At 42.3% G+C, this 23,105-nt stretch overlaps 1 protein-coding gene across 11 annotated transcripts in view; it reads left to right on the top strand.

Moving 5' to 3' along the window:
• The first annotated feature begins 20,994 nt into the window (after nt 1-20,994).
• Nucleotides 20,995-23,105, top strand: part of dab1a (DAB adaptor protein 1a) — a 196,963-nt gene continuing 194,852 nt past the window's right edge. For 10 of the 11 annotated variants that reach the window (XM_059498945.1, XM_059498943.1, XM_059498941.1 and 7 more), the window contains exon 1: nt 20,995-21,229. The gene's annotated coding sequence lies outside the window, so the exon portion shown is untranslated. Of the gene's footprint in view, nt 21,230-21,817; nt 22,182-23,105 lie in introns of those variants that run through there. The other variant, XM_059498936.1, reaches the window with a different exon arrangement.

Below are 23,105 nucleotides of genomic sequence, written 5' to 3'. Positions count from 1 at the left end.
AAACCTGATGATTACATTATTTTAAATGAGTCCACCCCCCAAGATTACTGTTATAAACATGAGCCCCGTCTAAAAGGCAAAGGTGGAGGTGTTGCTTCAATTTATAACAACGTTTTCAGGATTTCTCAGAGGGCAGGCTACAAGTATAACTCGTTTGAAGTAATGGTGCTTCATATAACATTATCCAGAGAAACAAATGTTAATGATAAATCCCCTGTTATGTTTGTACTGGCTACTGTATACAGGCCACCAGGGCACCATACAGACTTCATTAAAGAGTTTGGTGATTTTACATCCGAGTTAGTTCTGGCTGCAGATAAAGTTTTAATAGTTGGTGATTTTAATATCCATGTTGATAATGAAAACGATGCATTGGGATCAGCATTTATAGACATTCTGAACTCTATTGGTGTTAGACAACACGTTTCAGGACCTACTCATTGTCGAAATCATACTCTAGATTTAATACTGTCACATGGAATTGATGTTGATGGTGTTGAAATTTTTCAGCCAAGTGATGATATCTCAGATCATTATTTAGTTCTGTGCAAAATTCATATAGCCAAAATTGTAAATTCTACTTCTTGTTACAAGTATGGAAGAACCATCACTTCTAACACAAAAGACTGCTTTTTAAGTTGTCTTCCTGATGTAACCAAATTCCTTAGCATATCCAAAAGCTCAGAACAACTTGATGATGTAACAGAAACTATGGACTCTCTCTTTTCTAGCACTTTAAATAAAGTTGCTCCTTTACGCTTAAGGAAGGTTAAGGAAAACAGTTTGACACCATGGTATAATGAGCATACTCGCACCCTAAAGAGAGCAGCCCGAAAAATGGAGCACAGCTGGAGGAAAACAAAACTAGAGGTATTTTGTATTGCTTGGCGGGAAAGTAACATATCCTACAGAAAAGCATTAAAAACTGCTAGATCCGATAACTTTTCTTCTCTTTTAGAAGAAAACAAACATAACCCCAGGTATTTATTCAATACAGTGGCTAAATTAACGAAAAATAAAGCCTCAACAAGTGTTGACATTTCCCAATACCACAGCAGTAATGACTTTATGAACTACTTTACTTCTAAAATCGACACTATTAGAGATAAAATTGCAACCATTCAGCCGTCAGCTACAGTATCACATCAGACAGTGCACTATAGACCCCCTGAGGAACAGTTCCACTCATTCTCTACTATAGGAGAGGAAGAATTGTATAAACTTGTTAAATCATCTAAACCAACAACATGTATGTTAGACCCTATACCATCTAAGCTCCTAAAAGAGGTGCTTCCAGAAGTCATAGATCCTCTTCTGACTATTATTAATTCCTCATTGTCATTAGGATATGTCCCCAAAACCTTCAAACTGGCTGTTATTAAGCCTCTCATCAAAAAACCACAACTTGACCCCAAAGAACTAGTTAATTATAGACCAATCTCGAATCTCCCTTTTCTGTCCAAGATACTAGAAAAGGTGGTATCCTCTCAATTATATTCCTTCTTAGAGAAAAATGGTATATGTGAGGATTTCCAGTCAGGATTTAGACCGTATCATAGTACTGAGACTGCTCTCCTTAGAGTTACAAATGATCTGCTCTTATAATCTGATCGTGGGTGTATCTCTCTATTAGTTTTATTGGATCTTAGTGCTGCGTTTGACACAATTGACCACAACATTCTTTTGCATAGACTTGAACACTTTTTTGGCATCAGTGGAAGTGCATTAGCATGGTTTAAATCGTACTTATATGACCGCCATCAGTTCGTAGCAGTGAATGAAGATGTATCCTATCGATCACAAGTGCAGTATGGAGTACCTCAAGGCTCAGTACTAGGGCCGCTACTCTTCACGCTTTATATGTTACCCTTGGGAGATATCATCAGGAAACATGGTGTTAGCTTTCACTGTTATGCTGATGATAGTCAGCTCTATATTTCTTCGCAGCCCGGTGAAACACACCAATTTGAAAAACTAATGGATTGCATAGTCGATATAAAAAACTGGATGACAAGTAATTTTTTACTGCTAAATTCTGAAAAAACAGAGGTGTTAATTATAGGACCTAAAAACGCCATTTGTAATAACCTAGAACACTGTCTAAGACTTGATGGTTGCTCTGTCAATTCTTCGTCATCAGTTAGGAACCTAGGTGTGCTATTTGATCGCAATCTTTCCTTAGAAAGCCACGTTTCTAGCATTTGTAAAACTGCATTTTTCCATCTCAAAAATATATCTAAATTACGGCCTATGCTCTCAATGTCAAATGCAGAAATGTTAATCCATGCATTTATGACCTCAAGGTTAGATTATTGTAATGCTTTATTGGGTGGTTGTTCTGCACGCTTAGTAAACAAACTACAGCTAGTCCAAAATGCAGCAGCAAGAGTTCTTACTAGAACCAGGAAGTATGACCATATTAGCCCGGTCCTGTCAACACTGCACTGGCTCCCTATCAAGCATCGCATAGATTTTAAAATATTGCTTATTACTTATAAAGCCCTGAATGGTTTAGCACCTCAGTATTTGAATGAGCTCCTTTTACATTATAATCCTCTACGTCCGCTACGTTCTCAAAACTCAGGCAATTTGATAATACCTAGAATATCAAAATCAACTGCAGGCAGCAGATCCTTTTCCTATTTGGCGCCAAAACTCTGGAATAACCTACCTAACATTGTTCGGGAGGCAGACACACTCTTGCAGTTTAAATCTAGATTAAAGACCCATCTCTTTAACCTGGCATACACATAACATACTAATATGCTTTTATTATCCAAATCCGTTAAAGGATTTTTAGGATGCATTAATTAGGTAAACCGGAACCGGAAACACTTCCCATAACACCCTATGTACTTGCTACATCATTAGAAGAATGGCATCTACGCTAATATTAGTCTGTTTCTCTCTTTTTCCGAGGTCACCGTGGCCACCAGATCCAGTCTGTGTCCAGATCAGAGGGTCACTGCAGTCACCCGGATCCAGTACGTATCCAGACCAGATGCTGGATCAGCACCTAGAAAGGACCTCTACATCCCTGAAAGACAGCGGAGACCAGGACAACTAGAGTCCCAGATACAGATCCCCTGTAAAGACCTTGTCTCAGAGGAGCACCAGGACAAGACCACAGGAAACAGATGATTCTTCTGCACAATCTGACTTTGCTGCAGCCTGGAATTGAACTACTGGTTTCGTCTGGTCAGAGGAGAACTGGCCCCCCAACTGAGCCTGGTTTCTCCCAAGGTTTTTTTCTCCATTCTGTCACCGATGGAGTTTCGGTTCCTTGCCGCTGTCGCCTCTGGCTTGCTTAGTTGGGGACACTTCATCTACAGCGATATCGTTGACTTGATTGCAAATAAATGCACAGACACTATTTAACTGAACAGAGATGACATAACTAAATCCAATGATGAACTGCCTTTAACTATCATTTTGCATTATTGACACTGTTTTCCTAATGAATGTTGTTCAGTTGCTTTGACGCAATGCATTTTGTTTAAAGCGCTATATAAATAAAGGTGACTTTGACTTTGACTTTGTTTTGAAGGCAGATCAATGTTCGCAACGGAAAAATATGTGCAAACTGTAATGAAGCAGAGACCAGTTAGTTACTAATTTTCAGGGCTGAAGCTGAAATTGTTCGCTAGCTTCAGTGAAAGTTAAAGTGCCTACCGGTTTCGACTCGTACATTACACGTCACAACCTGATGTCACCACAGGACCTTTACGGGTTGTGAGTGAACGCACGCACATATTCCAGGTAATCACTGGCAGTGTGAAAGCAACAAAATCTAGTGACCCGGCAACAATTGCCGGGACACATTACCCGTGTATTTTCCGGAATTGCAGTGTGAAAAGGGCTTAGGAAGACAAAAGCCTCTCCAGGATTGGTAATGTCTTTGTTTTTCTCCCCTCTTATGCTTAAATACATTCACTCCACAGGGTGATAATCACCATTCATTATTCACACTTCAAATGGCCATTAAAAGTCAATCTTGAAAGCCTTGGAAAATGACCCCAACTATGGGATCACTTGGTGCTGTCTTTGATATTGTGTTCTTATTTTGCACAAATTGATACTTCATTTCAGCACTACTCATGTAAGACGAGGGTTTCATGAAATCACAATCCCATTGGCTTGTAATTGATGATTTATTAATTTCATATACTGTCAGATCTGCAATGAAGAACCTCTTAATATTTAATTTGTCATGCATGTGCACATGCCAGTAACATGGAGAAGTGCCATGGATGTGTTAAAGATAGATTTTTGCAGTAGGAAGATGATCATGACCCTTCTCTGAAGAATTTGTTAATAATAATACTAATAAGTGTCCTGCAGGTTTTGAAATGATGATTAGTTGGTGTTTTGCTAGTTCCTTTTCTGTCTTCATTGGATGATAACAAGACTTGCTTTTTGGATTCAATATAATGCACTGTGCTGTACAGTTTAAGAATAGAGGATGTTTTTGTTATTTTCTATTTACATGCGAGAAAGTGAGATAGCAGACTCTAGACGGTGCACACTCCGCCTGGAAATAAGCGGAGACTGCTTTAATAGAATCAAAACACTACAAAAAATTTGAACAACACATGAAAGCATAAAAAGTAATGTTCAAAATAAAGCTTTGGGCAATTCTCTCATGCCTAACTGAAAAACTTATTTTATGACTGTTCAGATCTTTTAACCAGCATTAAAACTGAAATAATACATGATACTTTGTTTGTGATTGTGTATTTTTATACACTACTGTTCAAAAGTATTTTTTTTATAATTATTATTTTTTTTTATTTTTTTTGCAAGGATACATTAAATTGATTAAAATTCAAATGCCTTTAATGCTACAAAAAGCTATTTTTAAATAAATGATGTTCTTTTGAACAAAGAATCAGCAATTATTAAAGAATTTCATAGAATCCTGATAGTTTCTTCAAAATATTAAGCAACAAACACTGTTTTTAACATTGATAATAAGAATAAATGTTTCTTTATCACCAACAATCAGCATATTAGTATGATTTCTGAAAGATCGTTGTGACACTGGAGGCTGACATTCTGCTATGCCATCACACGTATAAATTACATTTTAAAATATATTAACATAGAAAACAGTTACTTTAAATAGCAACACCATTCCAAAGTTTTTTCCGACCCCAAACTTTTCTAAATGTCAAATATCGCCTATATAATTTATAATTGTATTTATTTATATACATTTATAAACAAATACATTTAATTTTCTAATTTTCTACGGAGCAGCTGTAGGTTTCACCCAGCTGATGGATGTGGCCCGGGGAGATTAACCTATATCTGTTAGCACTAACCCTCATGCGCCTCATTGTTGCAATTGTATTTACTTATTAGACCTCATAGAAAAAATACTGAAGAGTTAATTAGAGAGCCAGCAGCTTGCATTCTGCCTTCTCTGACCCAGTTATTTTCTGTTCTCTCTCCACCTTCCTCCCTCCTTTTCTTCCTCTTCCTCGTATCTCGCTCTTCACTCTGATGGTTAAAGACCGCACTTCATGCTATGAAATGGTTGCATTATTATTTTCACATGAATCATTTGTGATGAAAAGGTAATTTCTTCCTTTTGTGTGCTCATTCATTCTTTAAACATCACAACTCAGGTTTGATTTCCCTGCTTTTCATCCAGAGAAATGTGAAAATGTGTTTATAATAAGACTTTGCTGCAACCAATGAAGCTCATAATGTAGTGAGAACAAAAGCAGTAGTCAACCTAGGTCATACCATTCTCCTTAGATTGCTATAGAACTCTATGTGATCTGTCGCAAAGACTTTGGCAGACCAATGAGGTGATGTCCACACCTGCCTTTTCATCTTTAATGACTCCTCTAACACACCATACCTCCCTCCTGTCCCATGACTCATGGCTTTGGCTTTATAATGATCTCACACCAGCAAATGGATGTGTTCAGGCTTATATCACATCCTAATGAAAGGCCAGAAGAATTTCTCAAAGGCTGGAGTATTAGGTGACTTGACAGGCTCTTTATACAGCTCATAGTTGGAGTGTTTAAGGCTAGGGAAAGCTTATTCTTTATATGATGTGATATGAATATAGGTTCATATGGAGTATGAAATGATAGGGAATTCTGATCGCAGCTGTATATTAACTTTAACTGCTGGCCTAGGATCAGTTTCTCCATCTTAAGGAACACCTGCGTGTGTGTGTGTGTGTGTGTGTGTATGTGTGAGTATGTGTGTGATTATGGTAGCCTCAGATGTTTCACAATATGCAACTTCTCTAAACTAATCTTCACTTTAAACAACTCTGGAGAAACAGAATCCAGAATTCTGTGATTTCAAGTTGCAAAAACAACACCAATAAACGCATATATAATCATGCATATACAGTATGCATTGTACAGCAAGCCTAACCTTTATGAAGTGCTTTGATATGGGTTATGTGTAGCAACCTGTTTGTTAATTTTACAACAATTTCTTTTGTCATTTTTTTCTTGCAGGTATTTAACTACCACTGTTGAGCTGTATTATGGAAACCAGATGTGGAGAAGCAGTGGTGAGTTAAAAACCCTTTAAATTCCCTCCTCAGCTCAGTAACCAATCATCATAAGCCAATACTAGCTCTGAAAATCAGTTTTATTATTTTCTGAATGGAAACTCAAAAATGCAATCTTTCTTTGAGAGTATGCCTACATTTTGATACTGTCGCCTGCTGTGTCATTTTGTTTGCACTTGCTCAGACTGTATTTGTTCTGTATTACACATGCCAAATAAAACTGAATCTAATTCAGAGTTGGTTGACACCTCAAACCTCTGTGTGTTTGAGATCTCAGATAAAATGTTGGCTCAGTGGTGTGTGCTTTGTCTTAGAGGTTATTTCTGTTTGTGGTCTCTAGAATGCAGAAGGTCAAGTGAGCTAAATGTTTGTTTCCTCACACAGAGAACGTTTTTCCCTGCGTTGTCACTGCACTCAAAGTGTAATAGTAGACACCATCAGTGCAGAAATGGCAAGGTAACTGCGCTCATAGAACAGAGTGGACTCGTTTGAGACAATTTTGGTGGTACTGCAAATCATACCTCAAATATACAGTGGCATCCACAAGTCTGAGACTTCCAAAGAAGATTGTTCTGATGTCCATTTGTTTCTAATTAAAGAGTTTCATTTATTTTATTTTATTTTGTTTTCAGCATTACTGTTTAAGATATAATGTTTCTTGCCATTATTATATTTTTATTTATTTCATTATTTTAAAATTCTTAAACCTTTGTCTATACCTAATTTTAAATTAAAATAAGGTGACCTAACACTAAATTACATCTTTGAAAATGTTGAGCAAAATGGGCTCTAAAAATGTCTTTGCTGGTTTTTTTTGTCATTCAATTATTTACAAAAATTAAAGTAAAGATGTAAAAAAATAACTTAATAATAATTAATGATATTATTATTATTATTATTATTAATAATATATTGCCCCATGTGTAACACTTTACAAGAAGGTTCATTAGTTAACATTAGTTAACATGAACTCAGAATGAACAATACTTCTACAGCATTTATTAATCTTAGTTAATGTTAATTTCAACATTTATAAATGGATTAAAATCAAAAATTGTGCTTGTTAATATTAGTTAATGCACTTTGAATTAACATGAACTAGCAATGAACAACTGTATTTTCATTAACTTACATGAACAAAGATAAATAAATACTGTAATAAATGTTTTTTTTTTCTTTTTTTTATGGAAAAAGTTTGTTTTCTAGTGGAACCTTATTGTAAAGTGTTACCAACCCTTTCAATAATTGTGGCACATTTAAGAAAGAATATTTGTTTTTTTAAGGGTAACTGAAAGAGGATGAAAAGCAAAAAACAAACAAATTCCACAGCCTTTTTAACTTATATAGTGTTTAGCAAGGGTGTCAGTGCTATAGTAAGAAGGATGCAATTAGATTGTAGTCATGCATTTGTATCTTTTCAGTAGCTTTTGTCTTCATACGTTTTTTTTTTTTTTTTTTGGTCAAATCAAAGTCTGAGAAAAAAAAAAATCTACCAGTTACTGGCAGGTGTATTTGTTTTAATAAATATAATTTGACTTTAAGCTAAAGGAAGGAGGGCGTGCATCTTGTAGACTGATGAATGTAGAAGCTGGAAATTATGATTTGATTCATTTCTCTGATCCTTGACTCCTCCAGCATGATCTTTCTCCAGCAGTATACAGTAGTTTTTTCACCCACACACACCTGTGGCAAGTGACATGCTTGTTATGGCACTTTTCCACTGTGTGGTACGACTCTGCTCAGTATGGTACAGCACGGCTCGGATCGACATGGTTTGCACTGCAGTTTAGTACCGCTTTAGAGTGGGAGGGATTATTCACATGGCGTTATAGTTGCGTTGCCTCTACTGCCACGACTCCTAAAAAAACGTTTTCATTCTGCGTCGCCCCATCAAGCTCTTGCTTTGGTTGTTAAAAAAAGGTGCGCTTGTTTAAAACAGCTGCATTCAAACCTTCACTGGCTGTGCTGATTTAAAAGCTAGCAGTTCTTTTGTGTTTGTGTCGCAAGTTCAGTGACGAAGGTAGTGACGATACTCTCCGGCCAATCCATGATCAGCAGAGTTTTCACGTCACGTTTTGGTAACTGTACAGTTCACTTGGAACCTCAACCGAGGTCGTTCTACTAAATGTACCAGGTACTGTAGCCAGTGGAAAACCCCCCAAAAGTGAACCGTACCGTGCTGTACCATGCTGTGGAAAAGTGTCATGTGTCTCAGTGGGTGTTGTGGAACCATAAGACCAAACCTTAGCTGTTTATGATAGAACTTGGAAAAAGCTACCGAATGAAAAATAAAGTTGTTTATTCAGTGCTGACATTTTCAGTGCTATCACTTGACTTGATCTAAGACATTTTCTTATAATAGAGACCCTTGAAAGTTAAGAAGATTATGAAAAAAAAGTATGCCTCAGTCTATTCATCATACTGACACAGAATGTAGACAAGGAAATTTAGAACTAGTTGACAGCATAATGAAAGAGGTGAACTCATGTGAACCAGTGAGGTAAGGTGTGCTTTCTAGATGAGACAATACAACATGTCTGTCTGTTGTAGGAGATGTCTATATTGAAAATGAATATGAAGATGAAGAGTCTCCAAGGTCTTAAAGTTAAATAATAATAATAATTATAATAAATTAAATAACCTATCAGTGTAGAAAGGTGCTGCAGATTTATTTTAACAAAAAAAAAGAAATACAGTTCACACATACAGTGATTAAATATTGCTCTTGATGCTCCTGATATCTGTTTCTAATTTCTGAATTAAAAAAAAATAATGTTTGTTTAAAATTTGGAGACACTAAGATTATTATTATTATTAATTTTCTAAAGAAAAAACAAAAAAACAAAAAAACAGTGATTATATTTAGATTGTTAGAAAAAAAAAGTTTATTTCAAATAAATACTTTTCTTTAAACTTTGTTCATCAAAGGGGGAAAACATTTATTTAGTTTGAATAGTTATAATGTTTTAAATGGGGGGCATAATGTCAAAACCTCATGCTGAAGAAAGAAAAGCATCATTAAAATAATTAAATGGGAATGAAAGAAAGAAAACAAAATCAAGAAAATACTTTATATTAATAATTTATTTATGATTTCTGTAAAGAAATAATAAAATAATATATACTTAATAATATATTGAAAAATATGTTCACTTGTGTATATTCAAGATGCAAGGGAAATGTTATTTTTTATTAGATGGTTACACTATATGACAATTTAATTGAGTAAAATTGTTAGATGTAACTGAGAACTTGAGTTTTAAACTAGTCTTGAATAGTGGAATAAAAGTTATTAAAGCCCTTATGAAACCAACATGAATAAAAACTTGGCATATGTTGTAGGCTAGATTTTAAAAAGAGCCTTTTCCTTTTCTTTAGCTACCACATAGATGCTTTTATGCCATTGACCCATGTGTCACTGACACTTTCTCTGTGTGTGTGCACACAGCATTGTTCTCCTGTGCTAGGAGTTGCTGATAGGTTTGTCCTCTCTTTCATCTCTATTCTGTAAGGCAGAGACTACCTTAGCTGTCAACCGCCTCTCCATTATATCATCCCCTGCACACATACAGCCTGGAAACAAGTGAAAAGTAGTCCAGAAATCATAACTGATCAATGCATAACACATGTAACCTTCAGCATCCCAAGCAGAGCTGAAAACAGACCAAGAGTCGCATAAAAAGTGAAGTGTAGGTGTGGAGAACTATGTGCCATCCTGCATCCTATCGTTCAATTCATCCATCCATCATAGAGAAGCCTCAAAACTCCTCTTTGACCACTGTTCAAAGCTCTCCACGCCTTCATAGACTGATTTACTATGACAAATGAGCTTTCCAGCACAGGAAGGTTAGCTCGTACACACATACACACACTTTTAAACAAGCTACTTGCTGGTCAGGGGTAAAATAATCCACCTTGCTAAGAAAATAATGGGTGTATTGGAAAAAAATTTCCTCCAGATGCCGGATCAATATGTGTCCTTTGGTGCATTGTACTATAATAAAGCGCAGGGGAGCTGGAAGGTTCAGACGTGTTGGGCTTCACTCGTCCTTCTCATATCACATCTGACAGGAACGTGCTTCTAAAGATGCATGCATCAGAATGTGCTCATTGACATGCCATCCAACCAAAATTTTTTGGATTTTTTCAAGATACGCCATTAAACTAAGAGCTCGCGTTGAGTCTTTTGGAGCAACAATCACATTTTTCTTGAAATGTTCAGTGTGAGGGTGCCAAATAAGATCATTAACCTTGAGAACAAATCCGGTTTGTTTTAATCATGCCAAGTTGTTAAGCTGAAGGAGAGTTGACAGCCCAGTATCGCATGAATTGATATGTATTGCCTGGGTGATCGAATTTTAGCATTGTGCTTATATTAATTCTTTTATTGCCTTTCTGAGCTTAAGCTGTTTTCTTGAAGATGGTCCGGCAGATGTATATCTATCACAGCCTCTAGGACCTTCTCTGGTGCTTTTAATACGATGCCTGATTTTATACTATATCTCTTATAAATTTAGGGAGGGATGGAGGGAAGAAAGTGGGAGGAAGGGCTTCTATGTGCTTGGGTGGTGGAGAGGGGGAGGGGTGCAGTGGATTAAAATCTTGGATGAAAACATCCGCATTAAAAAAAACGGCAATGAAATAAACATCGCACCAGCAAATGGGAAGACAGGTGGAGATAGCAGAGATAGCGGAGAAAGAATGCTGTAAATGCTGTTAAAGACATGAATGAAATGGGAAAATGAGAAAAGTGAGTGAGAGTGAAGTGAAATGAACTGAAAACAGGACATGGATGAGATTCTGGAACAGAATGAGTTCAGTACTACAAAAACCTCCACCAAACAACAAAGAAAGATAAAGAGAAAAGGGGTAATAGTAATTATAGTACATGCTGTAGTATGTGACATATATTAAGCCTTCTGAGGGGGATTTTGTTTCCCTTTTTGCAGGAACAGTAGGGAATGACCGGGTGCTCGTCAAGGATTTGAACCCGGGACCTCTCGCACCAAAATGAGAATCATACTCCTAGACAATAAAAAGAAAGATAAAGAGAAAAGTGGTAATAGTAATTATATATATTATTATATAGTGTAGCATGTTAAATATATTGACCCTTTAAAGGGGGTTTTGTTTCAACTTATGAAAAGAAACATATCCACAAATATAAAGATCTACAGTAAACATAATACAAGCACACAGCTGTCTGATTACTGCATAAGAATCACACACACACACACACACACACACACACACACACACACATACATACACACACATATATATAATATATATAATTTTTTTTTTTTTTTTTTTTTTTTTTTTTTAAGAGATTGTGCTCGCAAAGTGCAGTCTTGTCCATTTTTAAAGCTTAGCATAATGAGAAACATTATACTCATTATGGAAATACCCATGGTTTATCTATGACATTTTAAAGATTGTATTCCTTTCTATGACTTTTCTAGGTTTGGAAATCAGAATTTTAAAGTTCACTGATATTTCCATGTTTACTACACTAGAAATATCTTTTTGTATTTATTATTATTTTTGATAATAATGAAGTATATTTTTCTCTATGTAGTTTTTACTCTCATAAATCATTTTGTTTCAAACTCATGTTGTGTACTCACAAAACTCATTTTGTTTTTTTTCGGTTTAACAAAGTAGATTGCTGACAAAACAAAGAGTTGCTGGTCCCCATAGACTTCCATGTTATTTTTCCATATTATGAAGGTGTCTACTAACTGTTTGTTTACCCACATTCTTCACAATGTCTTATTTTATGTTCAACAGAAGAAAGAAACTCAAACAGGTTTGGATTGACTTCAGGGTGAGTAAATGATGACAGAATTTTTATGTTTGAGTGAACTCTCCTTATAAAATGACAAAATCATTTTATTTCAAATTATAATATTTCTATTTCTATATCAAGTATATACAATCCAATAATTTTACAGGAGAAGACAAATATATTCATTAAGAAAGTTAAAACAGATTTAATAAATAAATTAATAAAAGATGATAAAATAGTGCAATCTACAATAAAATGCTTCAACTTCCTGAATGGATGGAGGCAAAAGATAGAAAGAACAAGAAAGAGGGGGAAAAGATTTAGGAGAGAGAATGAAGTTTAATGATAACACCAATTTTTATTGCACTTTCATCTTAGCTGTGGACAGTAAAGAAGGAATAACCGACATCAGTGGGTGGGACAGTAGAGTAAAAGTTCTTCCACTGAGCTTAATTCAGCTTAAACAAAGTGCATGGCATTATTCTTACATTTCCAGCATTCCGAATTCTATTTATACAAGCTACCTGCTACCATGACGTGCAATGACCTGCAGTCCTTGGTGATGTAATGGTATGGAGGTTGCAGTAAGCATTTCTTCTGAAACAGTGCTGTGAACATTTATAGAGTTTTTTTCTTTTAATGTCTTGGAATGATCATGGTGGCAATTTGGAGTTTTGTAGTCCACATATGGTAGTTTTGAGTCAGTATTAAGCCGGATGCTGCCTAGTTCCGTTTACAGTGATTGAGAGTGAAAAGGGCGTAGTGCACTTGGCAGCCCCTAACTGGGAAGAGGATGAAATTAAAATCAATACTCTGCATGATGAGGTGACTCAGAAGGTTAAAATAGAACTCACAACTCTCTAATGGCCACTGCATAGCTGCTTTAAGATTATTAACTGTCATAAACAGAAGATCTAGTCATGGGCATAGATTAGGGTTAAGTATAGGAATGTTTCTGAAAATCACAAAATTCCTGGCCACCATTTGGGCATTTCTCTTACGAGAGCCCTCTCGTACTGCGTCTTAGCTAAGACGCTACGGGAAAAGTCTCTTTTCACGAAATACTGAAGCAAAAAATTATCCTTAATTTTGTATTTTTGTAAAGCGCATTTGCAGCAGTACACAGCCATAGGCGAGACGGCTCGTTCGCTCATTGGCTTGTTCTGCGGCAACTGCACAGCCTATCGAGCGCAGGCTGATGCAACATCAGACCTTCTTGCCACTTCCCGCCGAAACGGGTGTGGCCCAACCTATAAAAGGAGCTCGAAAAGGCTGACTCACCTGATTTTTCATCTCTTCAGCGAAGCTCACGCATCGCTGGATCATGGAGGAAGCAAGCGCCGTCTGAGAAAGCACATCAGCAGGACGAGCCATTCTGAAGCTGCTGGCATCGCCGCCTTCCATTGCCGTTCCTGCTGCGCTATCCGGCGTCTATATCCTTTCAATCCTGTTATATACAAGCTGTTCTTTATGTGTGTGTGTGTGTGTTCGCCCTGCGACACACACTCGTAAAAGAGCTTGCGTCTTTTTTAAGATGCCTTCCTGCGGCTCGTCAGAGCCCCACTCAGCGAGGGAGACCGGTACGTCATCTGTGTCTCCTGCCTGGGTGAAGATCATGCAGCGCTCGCTCGCTGACGGCGGATGCCCCCACTGCGAGCTGTTGCCATGGTGACTCTGAGGATTCGCCTGGCCTTTTTCTCTGAGCCTGCATTCTCCGCTGCGCTGAGGCGCCGTAAAAGCATCGCTTCCAGCGGATTCCGGAACCGTCTTCAGCTCAACCGAGCTCGCCGTTTCGCCCTGCTTCAACGGCTCCCCCTGCATCGCTTCCCGGTGGGCAGCGCCCGCTGTTTGCCGGTGCGTCGTCCGAGGAAGTCGATCTCAGGGACGCGTCGGGGGAAGAGGACACGCGCTCTCTGCTAGCTTCGGGCAGTGAGGGCTGGGCGAGCTCCGAGGATCTCGCGCCTTCTGCTCAGAAGCCCAGCAGACGAGCTGACATCGAGAAGGAGCCGGGGCGAATGCTCGTGTTGGCCGCGATGAGTCTCGGCTGCGAGTGGTTTGCACCAGCGCCCCCCCCCTCTCGTTCCCGGCTGGATGGTATTTCCCTTTCGGATGAGCGTACTTCTCAAAGCCCGCCTCATTTCTTCCTGAGCTTCACGAAGAGGTGGCGAAGGCTTGGAACGCTCCATATTCAGCACGAACTCGTTCGTCTGTCTCACTAGCATTCTCCACACTGATGATGCTAAAAACAGAAACTACCACTCACTTCCGCCGGTGGAACAGGCGATAGCGACGCACCTTTGTCCGCCCTCTGCTGGACGGCGGCAAAAGCGGTGTTGCCATCTAAAGCCTCCTGTGTGACGCTGCGTCGGCACTACTAACGATGGCTGCTTCATCGAAGCGCAGGTGTACGAGTTCCGCTGTGGCCGAGCTCTCACCCAAGCACGCCGCTGTTTCAGTTCCAGGAATTGTGACTGTCTCAGCGTTTTCTGCAATGCGCAAGCCTGCACAGTTGCCCGCTTGCCTGCTCACAAAAGCCGTTATCACAACAGCTTCAGCAACGCAGCTCGAGACCCCCGTTCTCGCTCTACTGGCCTTCGCCCCGCGCCGCGGGGACCGCGGCAGAGGATTACGGTGAGGCCGGGAGCCCCGAAGCCATCCAGGGAAAGCCATCTACGCATGCTGCATGACGCTGCGTCGGCACTACAAACGATGGCTGCTTCATCGAAGCGCCGGTGTACGAGTTCCTCTGCGGCCGGGCTCTCACCTAAGCGCGCCGCTGTTTCAGTTTCCAGAGATTGTGACTGTTTCAGCGTTGTTTGCAATGTGCAAGCCTGTACGGTTGCCCGCTTGCCTGCACACGAAAACCGTTATCACGGCTACCCAGATATTTCCCGAAAAAGGTGTAATTTCTGGTGTCCCGGCCACGGCCGATGGTGCTATAAATGTAGTGACGATGCCCACTGCTCAGTGCCCATCTCCGCATATAAGCACAGCCCTTCACACAGGGCTCGCGCCTATAAAAGCGACTCAAGTCGATCACGCGCACTACATAGTAGACGTGCCCACTCCTCAGTGCCCACAATCACTATGTCACACGCGTCATGTGGTTTCTGTAAAAACGAAACCCGTGCGCGTTCGTCCGGCCACGGCCGATGGTGCTATAAATGTAGTGACGATGCCCACTCCTCAGTGCCCATCTCCACATGTAAGTACAGCCCTGCACACAGGGCCTGCGCCCATAATGTCGACTCAAGTCGGTCGCGCACACTGCATAGTAAACGTGCCCGCCCCTCAGTGCCCACAATTACTATGTCACACGCGTCATGTGGTTTCTGTAAAAACGAAACCCGTGCATGCTCGTCCGGCCACGGCCGATGGTGCTATAAATGCAGTGACGATGCCCACTACCCAGTGCCCATCTCCACATGTAAGCACAGCCCTGCACACAGGGCTAGCGCACATAAGATCGACACAGATCGGTCGAGCGCGCCGCATAGTAAACGTGCCCACTTCCCAGTGCCCACATACACTATGGCACATACGGCGCGGGGCTTCTGTAAAAACGAGGCCCGTGCACGTACATTCTGCACAGGTAGACAGCGAGTTGAAAGTGGTAAAAGTGCACACATGCAGCCCACGGTTACTCGCAGATATATCGAGTCCCACGGGACCCGCTCAGCCTCCCTCCAGTCGGTTAAGCGCCGGAACGGGGTCGAGGAAGAGCGATCGGCCCGCTGTGATCAGCGCGCTCCCCGCCTCAGATGCGCAGCACACTCGAGCGCCGCTGTTGCCCAGTCAACAGAGCGCGTTTCGCATCCAGCCCTTAGCCATTCATGCAGATGCATGGTCAGTGCTTCCAGGGGTTTCGGATTGGGTGCTAGGCATTATAAAGAGAGGCTACTCGCTACAGTTTTCTCGACGCCCACCGTGCTTTTCAGCGCGCGTCGAAACTACGGTCAAAACAGAAGTAGCACACATACTTCGGGCCGAAATATCAAAACTGTTGAGCAAAGGGGCTGTAGAGCCTGTGTCTCAAAGCGAGGGGGGGCTGTACAGCAGATACTTTCTGGTGCCCAAGAGAGACGGGGGTCTCCGGCCCATACTGGATCTAAGACAGCTGAACAGGCATTGATGAAACGCAGTTTCAAAATGCTCACGACCAGGAAGCTCCTCGCGCAGATTCGCAGAGGGGACTGGTTCATGTCAATAGATCTGAAGGACGCGTATTTTCAAATACAGATAGCGTCAAACCACAGGCGATATTTGAGATTCGCCTTCGAGGGCCAGGCATACCAGTTTGCAGTCCTGCCATTCGGCTTGTCCGTAGCTCCTCGTACGTTTACGAGGTGCATGGATGCAGCGCTCGCTCCTCTTAGACTCAGAGGCACACGAGTGCTGAATTATTTGGACGACTGGCTGGTTCTGGCCCGATCATGAGCGGAGCTCATGGACCACAGAGCCGTTTTACTCGATCACCTCGAGAAGCTCGGCCTCAGTGTCAATTGGGTGAAGAGTTCGCTGAACCCCAGTCAGACGATCCTGTTTCTGGGTATAGTTCTGAACTCGTGTTCCATGACGGCGCGGCTGTCACCACAGCGCGCGATGGGCATTCAGCGTGCAGCGAGTTCTTTCCGCTGTGGCGCGACTGTGTCGCTCAAACACTGTCAAAAGATGCTGGGTTTCATGGCCTCAGCATCTCCGGTTCTGCAGCTGGGCCTGCTCCGCATGCGCCCCCTGCAGTTCTGGCTGAAGGCTCGGGTGCCGCGCAGAGCGTGGGCGTCTGGCCGGCTGCATTTCAAGGTCGATCAGAGCTGTGTTGCGGCTCTAGCACCTTGGACAGCGAACGGCTGGTACCGATCAGGTGTAAGCCCGGGGACTTCCCCGAGTGTGAAAATGGTGTCGACGGACGCCTCCGCTTCGGGATGGGGAGCGCTGCTCGAAGGCAGACCGTCCTTTGGCCTATGGTCAGAACGGGAAAAGCTCCATCATATCAACTGCCTGGAAATGCTGGCAGTGGAGAACGCGCTGACGTTCGGACAACATGTCCGTGGTGTCCTACATAAATCGCCAGGTCGGTCTCGGGTCCCGAAACCTGTGCAGGCTGACGGAACGCCTCCTGATTTGGGCTCAGCGCAACGTGCGCTCGCTGAGAGCAGTGCATGTGCCTGGACTGCAGAATCTGGGTCCAGACAGGCTGTCCAGAGGCAATGTTCCTACGGGCGAATGGTCTCTACACCCGCAAACAGTCCGGCTGTTGTGGGAGAGATTTGGCATGGCGGAGGTGGACCTCTTTGCATCCCACGAAAACGCTCACTGCCCCGCGTTCTTTTCCAAGAACGAAAGCGCGCTGTCACGGAGATGGCCGTGCTGCCCGCTTTATGCGTTCCCTCCCGTCTCCCTCCTTCCGCAGCTGATAGAACGGGTGAGAGAAACGAGATGTTCAATAGTGCTTGTAGCACCTCTTTGGAAGAACCAACCATGGTTCCCAGATTTGATGCAGTTAGCAGATGTCGCCCCGTGGCCGGTACCGTTGAGGAGAGACCTCCTCTCGCAGGCCAGGGGCTCGATTTGGCACCCTCAACCGGAGTTGTGGTCCCTCTATGTATGGGCACTCAATGGTTACCCGCTGATCTCGCAGTGGGAGTGCTAAATACCATCACTCAGGCAAGAGCTCCGTCGACACGACGTCTGTATGCCTCGAAGTGGTCGGTGTTCTCCAGCTGGTGCACAGCTCGAGGTTATTCACCCCTTAGTTGTGAGGTGACGGAGGTCCTCTCCTTCCTTCAGGAGCTGTTGGATAAGGGCAGAGCCCCATCCACGTTCAAAGTTTATGTGGCTGCCATCGCGGCGTTTTCTGAAACGGCGTCCGGTCAGTCAATAGGAAGGAATGATTTAGTCATCCGGTTCCTCAGAGGAGCTAGGAGGCTGAATCCTCCCAGACCTCCGTCAGTCCCTATGTGGGACCTCGCGGCGGTTTTGGAGGCCTTGAAAGGTCCCCCTTTCAAGCCTATCCAATCGATTAGCCTTCAGCATCTGTCGTTCAAGACAGTATTCTTGTTGGCTCTCGCTTCTGTGAAGCGTGTGGGTGATTTGCACGCGCTCTCGGTGAGCCAGTCGTGCTTGGAGTTTGGGCCCAATGACTCAAGAGTCATACTCAAACCTAGGCACGGTTATGTGCCGAAATCCCTCAACACACCGTTTCGGGCTCAGGTTATTGCCCTGTCTGCCCTGCCGGTGTCAGGGGAGGATGGAGACTCGAGTCTTCTTTGCCCTGTCAGGGTTTTAAGAGCTTATGTGTCTCGCTCTGCTGCCTTTCGGCAGACGGAGCAGCTATTTGTCTCGTTCGGTGGGCGTTCCAAGGGAATGGCTGTTTCGAGACAGACTCTATCCAGATGGATAGTTGACGCCATAGCGTTAGCTTACGCTTCCAGGGGCCTTCAGTGCCCGTTGGGCGTCAGAGCACACTCCACAAGAGGCATCGCCTCGTCGTGGGCGTGGTCTACTGGGATCTCCTTGCAGGATATATGTATGGCGGCAGGTTGGGCCTCGCCGTCTACATTTATCCGGTTCTATAACCTGGAGGTTCCCGCCTTGCAAGCAAGGCTGCTTTCGGTATAGGCGAATCAGGGCCCTGAGGGGAATTCTGAGTTCACGAGCGCTATGCGCTGCCGACTGTTATATGGGCAGTATTGCGTAAGACCCGCATTGCCACATTGGTCAGGCCTTGCCTCGGCTGTGTGACGTCATATTGCCGCATCTACGGATGCTGCTAGATATGGGACGGAGGGCTTTTTCCCTTTTCTGTCCTGGACTCTCTGTGAGTCCCTCAGGTGACTGTGCACTGTAAATCCTGGGCGTTGCTTCAGGTTTATTGGTGTGTGATCCCTGCGCGCACGGCGTTTTACATTGGGTTCCCGTAGCGTCTTAGCTAAGACGCAGTACGAGAGAGCTCTCGTAAGAGAACGTACTCGGTTACTAAACGTAACCTCGGTTCTCTCTAGAAGAGCGAACGAGTACTGCGTTCTCTGCCGTGCGCACGATTCACTCTGGTTCGCTTCGGCGATGAAATAAATCAGGTGAGTCAGCCTTTTCGAGCTCCTTTTATAGGTTGGGCCACACCCGTTTCGGCGGGTAGTGGCAAGAAGGGCGCGAAGCGCCCTTATTGGTCTGATGTTGCATCAGCCCGCGCTCGATAGGCTGTGCAGTTGCCGCAGAACAAGCCAATGAGCGAACGAGCCGTCTCGCCTATGGCTGTGTACTGCTGCAAATGCGCTTTACAAAAATACAAAATTAAGGATAATTTTTTGCTTCAGTATTTCGTGAAAAGAGACTTTTCCCGTAGCGTCTTAGCTAAGACGCAGTACTCGTTCGCTCTTCTAGAGAGAACCGAGGTTACGTTTAGTAACCGAGTACGTTTTCCTCAAACATCTTAAAATGCCAACACACTATAGAGATCCAAAGGAGATGTTGATGGCTAGAAATACACAAGCTCTGTTTTGGGGTTGTGAGAAGAGAGTTGTCATTTTGAAATCAAGCGAGAATACAGCAAATTAAATTTCCAAAAGTTAAACCCACTGCTAATTTGTTATCAGTCAGCAGATAGGGTTGATTCTACAACAAAATATTCTGAACACTGTTTAATAAATGTATATCAATGAAATCAACAGAGTTCCTCAAAGAATTGTTCACAGAAAGGTTCTTTGGAGAACCCAAAAATGATTATTCTGTGGCATTGTTCCAAAAACCTGCTTCTGGAACATTTATTTTAAAGAATGAATTAATACTTAATGTAACAATAAATAATTTTATGACACAAAAACAACGCTGTGTGAGGTGGAAGCTTAACTGCAATCATTTGTAGAAAACAATCAGGGCTGCTGCAGGCCAAATGGGTGCCCTAAGCAGGATTGTATTGTTGTGCCCCCCTTTCTCAAATATGATGATGGAAAAGAAACACCTAGTATAGGGGTGAAAATATAACTTTAATCAAATAAAAATTAAATGAATGAATTGTATTATTTACAAATTACAATTGTAGCTCTCGACATTTACCTATGGCTATAACTTTATTATGACTCTAATTTATTTTATAGTCTCAAGCATTCAGATATCATGCAAAAGGAAATTAAGCAATTTCTCCGCTATAATATCAGACTTCAATTTTCTTCGTCAGATTTTAAAAGATGAGTCACTGCTTTAATCGCGCTTTAAATATATATATATATATATATATATATACACACGCACACACACACACACACACACACACACATGCATATATATGTGTGTGTGTGTTTGTATTTATTCCGATATATTCTTAGCAAATAGCAAATTTATAACCCAACGTCGCTGGATCTAGTTCAGTTTCAGTCTTTTTTTCTTGCCCCCGTGCACCTGTTCCACACGCACAAATGAAGCGCTTATATGTTAAGTCTCAGCAAATCAGATGTTCTTCATTTCTGAGCCATGACACATATACACTGTCTTTGTATTCTTTTGCACATCTTAGCTTTTTGGCATAGGAAACTCTTGCTCACCCCTCCCACTCCTTGCGTTCTCCCCTGAAACCAAGAAACCAGGACAGCTCGGCGCGCGACGGGTTAAAGCGCACTCGCGCTCGTGATTGGCTGCGGGAGCGGCGCTTTTAGAGAGAGGTAACCAGGCAACTTCAGCTGGAGCAGCGGAGAGAAAGAACAGGGGAAAGGGGAAAAGAAGCGCAGAAATCCCATCAGTTCTGGTGTGCGATAGAAAGGATGTAGCCCAGGTCTGTGGCTGCCTGTCCCCGGAATGGGAAAGTGGATTACTGCTCTTCTACAAGACGGCAGAGACTGGACTGGAGTGATTGCGCGTGGATTTTTATCACGAGAAGTATGGGATCTGAACGCACCAGTTTAAAGGTAAGAGGGTTTTTGTCTCAAGGATGTGGTTGGCGATGATATATGGAAAGTAAAACGGCGTCGGTGCTGTTGAAATGAAACTTGTCCATGTGGAACGCGAGGATATATCCCTGCGCTTCGGTGATGGAGTTGTGTCGGTTGATTGAATTCCCGCATCTAAAGCAATATGAGAGATATTATTAAACAGTTATCACACATCTGATTTGCGAGGAGATAAGGCGAAACAACTGCCACCAGTTGACGGTGATCACGCGTCCACGCGCGTATGGAGAGGAGCGGCGTTTGCTGCATTGACATGTTCTGCCCTGCGCGAGAGCAAACTGATCAACTGAGATTTACTACAACCTTTCGCATTTAACACCTTTTCCATTCAGTGGAAAGAGGTTTTCGGTATTCCCGCGAGTGTTAAAACCCATGAGTACCGATTCAGGACACGGTACCGTGAGGTTTCCATTTATTGTAACGTGAAGAAACGTGTAGATTTTGTTTGTGTGGTTCAGGCAGGTTGATCGGTCCGCAGGGGCTCGGAAGCCCGCATTAATCGCACTGCCCGTATGTGTGTGCGTGACTGAGTGTGTAACAGGGAACCACCGGGCGCCGAGAATTCCGTTACTCGCACTCTAAGAATCTGACAACTGACTTGGGTCACCGGCGACCGCGTTAAACTTATCTCTGCGTGGCGTTTTCTGAACGGTTGCAGTGCATGAGTATGTTCCCGCAGCGTTTGAAGCGGTAGAGCACGCGATGGTGCTTTTTACACAGAACATCCTCTTCAGACTACATGTGGACTGAGGAGTAGTTTTGAAACGGGAAACGGACAACTCGACGTTTCCTAAGGATAAAAGGCTCGAAAAGACACCGACTTTCGGTTACCTTCCCGTGGGGTTCCACTGAGAAGAGTGGACCGCGCGCTCCGTCTGAAGGACAAAAGCGCCAGTGACTGGAGTGTCCGGTGAGGAAGACTCTAGTTAAACCTAAAATAACCTACATTATGGTGACCAGCCAACGTCTGTGTGAGGAAGACAGCTTAGTAAACATGCAATCATGTTTTAATGTGCACGCAGAAAGGTTTGTGTGAGGGTTCGCTCTAAGGTTAAAGGTTTGCAAACACCATTACATTTATATAAAAACAACAGAAGTCAATCGAAAGTACCTAGTATGATAGAAAACAAGTGTTCACGTGACAGTTTCATAATTTATTAAAGACGCATGACAATTGTTTGTGTGAAATATAGGGAAACTCACAAATGCAGCTTCTTTGTTGTGCCTGAACTGATCCAGGTGTCAGGTGTTCAATGGTAGCCCCTTGTTTTTAGGTCAGTGGCTAATATGTCACATCTTTTGTGTGGTTCAGCCATCAGTTCAGGTTTGTTTCCTAGATGAATGCTTTTTCAAATTAATTTTTGTGTTTTTAGCCAGCACTTCTGTTGTGAATTATTTTTTTTGTCAAGCTTTTCAGCATTGTAGGTAGGTAGATAGATAGATCAAATGAGGATCCGTAAAAAGGGGCAATGTGTTTTTTGTGACATAATCAGGTCAGACTTATTATGCCAACCTGTGCCAGATGGCACACTCTTCCATCACATCATATTATGTCACCGTTCTGCTTATAAGTTACTATAGCTGTGGTAAAGGTGGTCTATTTTGGTCTGTTCTGGACTTGTCTGTGTGTAGTTCAGCTTTCCCCTTCTGACTGAATGGGTCCAACAGGCAACAGTGCATCTCCATGGAGACAGAACACACCAAGTGTGGGAACCCTCAAAGCCAAAATTGTTTTGCTCTCTCCACTGTGTTCATTTATTCATTCTACAAGCTGGGTTTGTTTTGAGGTAATGTAGAGGTAGGGTTCGTATTGAGACTCCTGGGGTGGCAGCAT

The sequence above is a fragment of the Carassius carassius genome, chromosome 18 (assembly GCF_963082965.1).
Source record: "Carassius carassius chromosome 18, fCarCar2.1, whole genome shotgun sequence".
Taxonomy (NCBI): Eukaryota; Metazoa; Chordata; class Actinopteri; order Cypriniformes; family Cyprinidae; genus Carassius; species Carassius carassius.
This window is presented reverse-complemented; position numbering and strand designations above follow the sequence as displayed.